Source organism: Scylla paramamosain, chromosome 16 (genome assembly GCF_035594125.1).
Source record: "Scylla paramamosain isolate STU-SP2022 chromosome 16, ASM3559412v1, whole genome shotgun sequence".
NCBI lineage: Eukaryota > Metazoa > Arthropoda > Malacostraca > Decapoda > Portunidae > Scylla > Scylla paramamosain.
This window is the reverse complement of record NC_087166.1, coordinates 12,582,501-12,588,091: the sequence shown is the minus strand read 5'-3', so window position 1 is coordinate 12,588,091 and position 5,591 is coordinate 12,582,501. Positions and strand designations below refer to the sequence as shown.

Genomic DNA, 5,591 nt, shown 5'->3' with positions numbered 1-5,591 from the left:
TGATCTTTTCCTATTGGCCAGAGGGAGAAAATGGTCGTTGCGCAGTTTAGTTTCTGTAAGCGCTGGGCAATCGATGGATCTACTCTCTCTATGGCTTACTCTACGCAGTTTATGGATGTATGCTTAGATATGACCAGTGGATTTGATCGTTTTATTGATAGGATGATTGGTGGGTGTAGATATGTATGTTTTATGAGAGGGCTGCCACGTGAAGGACTGATGGCTTCCTGTAGACTGCTTTATTTTGATTTTTTTTGTTTACCTAATTCTGTGTTACACGGAGTCGAGCCAAAGGTACAAAAGTCAATAATAAAAGTATATAATGAAATAATAACAACACAATGCCCTTTCATAATGCTGCTTCCGAAAAGAAACTACAAAATATAGTCGGCTTGTTTAAATTCCAAGGTGTGTTATGTTCCTATGTTCGTAAATAACACTTCACACACACACACACACACACACACATACACACACACCTTTAAACCCTGACTTTCCATTCACTCCGATATAACACAACTGCCCTTAACTCTCCCAGGGTAAAGTGAATTGATTTGACGCTAACTTACTATCACATAACTCACTACTCGTACGTTTACCTAATGCGTCACAGCAAAGCTTAATATTACCTCCAAAATCATCCCTTACTTGAATAACCCGGACTCGAGTAACGCAAGCAGGAGGTGACGAAAGGTGACAAGAGTTAGCAGACAAAACGAAGCCTTCTTTCAGGTGGGAACTGTTTTGATCACCTAATCCAACATGGAGTTAATGTCCCTAACTTAGCAGGAACTGATTGGGAGTGAGAGAACGATTGGCTATTCGTCAGGGTAATGGTCTGTGCTATCTTAGATATACTAGTGTGTGTGTGTGTGTGTGTATGTGCTTAAATTCTATCGCTATTGACTACGAGGCGACGAAGGTTTGAATCCACGACTCTCTCATATACTCACAAACTCATGAAGCTTCGAACTCGTTGGTTCACGACGCATCAGACTTCACAGAGACCAGTTCCTCATCTCTCTTCATGGACGCCGCATCTCCGCTTCCTTTTTTACATAACTTGCCGCGAACAGATACAAATCAGACAGGTGTGGTGGTACGTGCTCTTAACGACTGACACGTGTATCCCTGGACAGATGTGGATTACGTAGGAGACAGTTGTGGCTAATTAGCTGACAGGTGTGTGGTGCTTAGGATGTGTTAGCTTGTAAGCTTCCGGGAATGTGCTAAGCTTGTGCTGAAAACTGCTGATATTTAAATAACCACAGATGGCGACGTGTTCAGCGCGGTAAGTAATGCTAGTATTAGAAGTAGTAGTAGTAGTAATAGTAGTAAACATTAATGATGATGGAGGCTTGTTATTCTTGCTGTTTGGTGAGGATTTAATCTAATTCTGGTTAATGGCAACAGTCCGGCATTCAGGCACTTAACTGTGTGTGTGTGTGTGTATGTGACGAGCAGCAACGGACGTGGACAGAAAGAGCGACCGACAGGGAGACCGACAGACTTATGATTGCTTCGATCTAGTTTAAAGGAGAGAGAGAGAGAGAGAGAGAGAGAGAGAGAGAGAGAGAGAGAGAGAGTGGGGAAGCAGTGTTGGAAAGGGACGAGAAGGACAAGGAAGGGAGAGAGTGGGGCACCATTCTCTCGTTTTGCAGTTTCTATGATGACACTCGCTCTCGTTTTCTTTAATTACAAGAGAATGGTGTTCGTGTGCGGGAAGAGAACTATTATCCAAAGTTTATAGTTGCAATTTGTTATGCCGGCAGTCCTCTCCTTATGTCTTCTTAAATGGATTATACGCATTTGTATGTATTGAGGAGAGAGTGAGAGAGAGAAAGAAAGGAAGACTGAGGTACTTTCCCTGGTTTCCTTTACTAAGCTTCCCTAATGAACTTAACTTGCTGTCCTTAAGCTGTGTCATGAATGCCGTTTTCTGTTGCGTTGTGGTTGGGACTCTGAGGGTAGACTGTTTTATTGGTGCTGCAATATATATATATATATATATATATATATATATATATATATATATATATATATATATATATATATATATATATATATATATATATATATATATATATATATAATTTTTTTTTTCTTTTTTTTTTCTAGTGGTGAAGTGGTTGAGGTAGTGTTTCGTTGAATCTCTAGTGTGTTTTGTGCTGTAGAAAGTTTGTTAAATGCTTTTTGATGCATGGACGGAGAGATAATGAACACACACACACACACTGGCATGTTTCATATTGGCAAAATAGACAGGGAGGGTGCACCTTCACACACACACACACACACACACACACACACACACACCTAGGAGAGAGAGTAATTACCCAATCCGTCAGGTGACAATGCCTCGCAAGTTATGGCAGTCATAAACACCGAGATGATTACAGTTAATGATAATTGCCTTTCTTAATGACCTCTTTATCCCGGCAGCCACAGAGGCGTCGCGGGCTCCGGGAGGGTAATTCTGGTCTTTTAACTAAACGCATCTAAACCACAGACCATTTCCCACATGTCAAGAAATGTGTCAGTGTGTTTGTGTTGTTGTGTTTAGTGTTATTGTGCCGCTAGGTTTGGTGATTTTTGTGGTTACAGGAGCAGGTTGTGAGATGGAGGGTGTGGGGAATGTTACTGTAATGGAGGGTTGTGATTCTGGCTTGGTGGAGTTATGGTTCTGGTGGTGGTGGTTGTGATTGTGATTTTATCGCTACTACTGTTACCACTATTATTACTACTATTACCACCATTACTATTATTACTACTGCTGTAACTACTACTACTACTACTACTACTACTGTTGCTGTTACTACCCTACCAGTACCCATAACTTTTTTTTTATCACAAGCAACCACCACACAACACAACCACAAGTTCCACCACAACAACCAACGTCACCACAACAAAATCCACGGAATGATACCACCACTACCGCAACCACCACCACCACCACCACAGTCTACGCGCGCACACACACCGGAAGCAAAACACAGAACACAACGCAAAACACTCGTCTCGACCACTCCGCCTCGATTGCTTCATAACTATAGTCGCAGAATAAGAAAGAAAAACAAAAGCGAAAACCTACGAGTGCCGGAGTGGCGTCGTTAGCCTCGGAAAGTCTCTCGCACTCTCGCTCTCTTTCTCTTTTCTTCCTTTGCTTTGGGTGATTCACGAGGACCCGGAGAGCCCGAAGGAAGCGCAGGCAGTGTCGATTTGAGTTTGTCTTCGCGTCTGATAGATGGCGCCCGCGGGACCTGCTACTCTTCCTTCCGCTATTGCCTCTATTCCCACTTTTGTCAAATCTGAGTGAAAGGGTAATACGAGGTCTAGCTTCGTTCTTTAGCGTTCTTTCCTCCTTTCTTCCTTTTATTGCTTTTGTTTCAACTGCTATAGATTTTAAATGAAAGGAATATATGAGACTGAGGTTGTTACGTTATTACAAGGTCATATAGCGAGGTTTTCATGTGGTTTAATAGTGATCTGGCTCTGTTTACTTGATTTGTGAGGCTAACAGCTGTTCACTCGCAGTATTTAATTTAAGGATGTTTGAATAGCGGTCTGCAGTCACTTGGTACTAGGGCAGATGGTAGTCGGGTCATATATAGCTGACTTAAATAACATCTACTATCTATTTATTAACATTGCCACTAATTTTCTTAGTTACACGTACATTATCTTAAATACCTGTACATTTTCTTGCATAACAACCTCCAAGCGATACCTTAACTGAATTCCATATTAACATTGACTGTTAATACGCTTCTTATCTACACGTGAGTTGCCCTTAATACAGATACATATTCCTCTCATAAGTCTCCTAATGATACCCTAACAACTCTAAACCAATACGCTAGCCAATACATCATCCCACTTTAACGAGGAGGCCTGGAACAGCTGAAGGCGAAGTATCCGTCAGCTGAATATCAGAACTCAATACGCCACGATTCGGAAATTTAACACTCAGAGAATTACCAGGAAGCGACAGGAGTATTAATCCCCAGCACGTGATGTTAGCAACCAGCAGATGCCAGATTTCGCAATTATACGCTTAAACATAACCATATTCTTTTCGTTTACGAGGAAAGAGAGAGAGGGAGAGAGAGATAAAAAGTGTAAATTCCTATGATAATATCATCCGGCGTATCCCATTGAGAGTTCTGAGTCGGCAAATCAACAAGTTTGTATTATAGAGTGGCCTCGAGGCTGGCTCACGGTCGAGCGGAGGCGACAAAAAACGAGAACGCACCAGCCGATTCCCTTGCCAAATTGAGCGTCCGAATGCGTGGGTGTCAGTGTAAACAAAAGGGTCGGCCAGAGAGAGAGAGAGAGAGAGAGAGAGAGAGAGAGAGAGAGAGAGAGAGAGAGAGAGAGAGAGAGAGAGAGAGAGAGAGATCGTGATGGTATATCCGTGAGATGCCATTTCCCTGTAAGTCTCCCATCCGACTAATGACAAAAGGAACATAGAAAACGGTCAAGTGTTATATGAGTAAACAGTGGTGCCTACCTGCCATTCTTCCTTCCAGCCCAGTCCCGATCTAGCCCAAATAAACCCGTCCAACTCCACACCATCCCGCCCAAACTACTGCCACTCTCTGCCCTCCGTCCTACCTCCTGTAATCTAATTCCCCGACAAGTTCAGTGTGTTGAGCAATCGTGGCCTCCTTGGTGACGCCTCAGAGGAGTGTTGACTGTGTTGATGAGTTGCCGCTGTTGTGTTGTGGCGCTGCGAGGGACAAGAAGGCACTAGGGTGAGAGTGTGAAAAGGTGATAGTTAGCGATGCTGCTTTGATGAGTGAGTCAGTGTGTTGTTGTGTTTTTTTATAAATAGAGTAAGGAATAGTGTGTTGTTATATCTCTACTGAATGTTTTTTTTTATTTTTTTTATTGGGATAATTAAATACATAGAAATTTTGATCTTTTTAGCTACTCTGTTTCGTGTTTACTTTCTGTCATCTGTTTTGTGTTCAGTAGAATTATCCTTCCTTCCTCCCTCCCTCTCTCTCTCTCTCTCTCTCTCTCTCTCTCTCTCTCTCTCTCTCTCTCTGCCGGCAACGTTGCATAGCGCGAGGAAAGGAATCTAAATCGTCCACTAATGTAAAAATATTGTCCCAGCCATTTTGACACAGTTTGGTGTGTACACTGCCCTCGGCCCCCTGATTTATAATGCACGATTTTGGGGCTGAAATAATTCGCTAGGAATCGTGAAACTTTTGTCGCTTCAACCCATTTTTTGTATCCATGTGAACTGAGATTTTTTTCGACTACTTTTTTTGTCGAGAGAGAGAGAGAGAGAGAGAGAGAGAGAGAGAGAGAGAGAGAGAGAGAGAGAGGGGGAGGATAAAATAAGAGGGAATAAGGTTAAAGTTCTAAGTTCTAATTTTAAATGGTAGCTTGATTTGCGAAAGGGAATAAGTGAGAGGCGTGATAACAGAATGAAGACAAACACGCGTTGATACCGCGGAGGGGAATACGAGGGAGGGAGGAAAAGTAAATAGAAAGAGGATTGAGAAAAGAAAGAAGGAGGAAAAGAGATGAGAGAAGCGATAGTTTACACACACACACACACACACACACACACACAC

General features: G+C 42.4%; 1 long non-coding RNA gene across 4 annotated transcripts in view; it reads left to right on the top strand.

Annotated features, from left to right (window-relative positions):
- The first annotated feature begins 1,022 nt into the window (after positions 1-1,022).
- The window catches only part of LOC135108060 (uncharacterized), a 122,030-nt gene continuing 117,461 nt past the window's right edge, over positions 1,023-5,591 (top strand). For all 4 annotated transcript variants that reach the window (XR_010272127.1, XR_010272128.1, XR_010272125.1 and 1 more), the window contains exon 1: positions 1,023-1,291. This is a non-coding gene — a long non-coding RNA (uncharacterized LOC135108060). The remainder of the gene's footprint in view (positions 1,292-5,591) is intronic.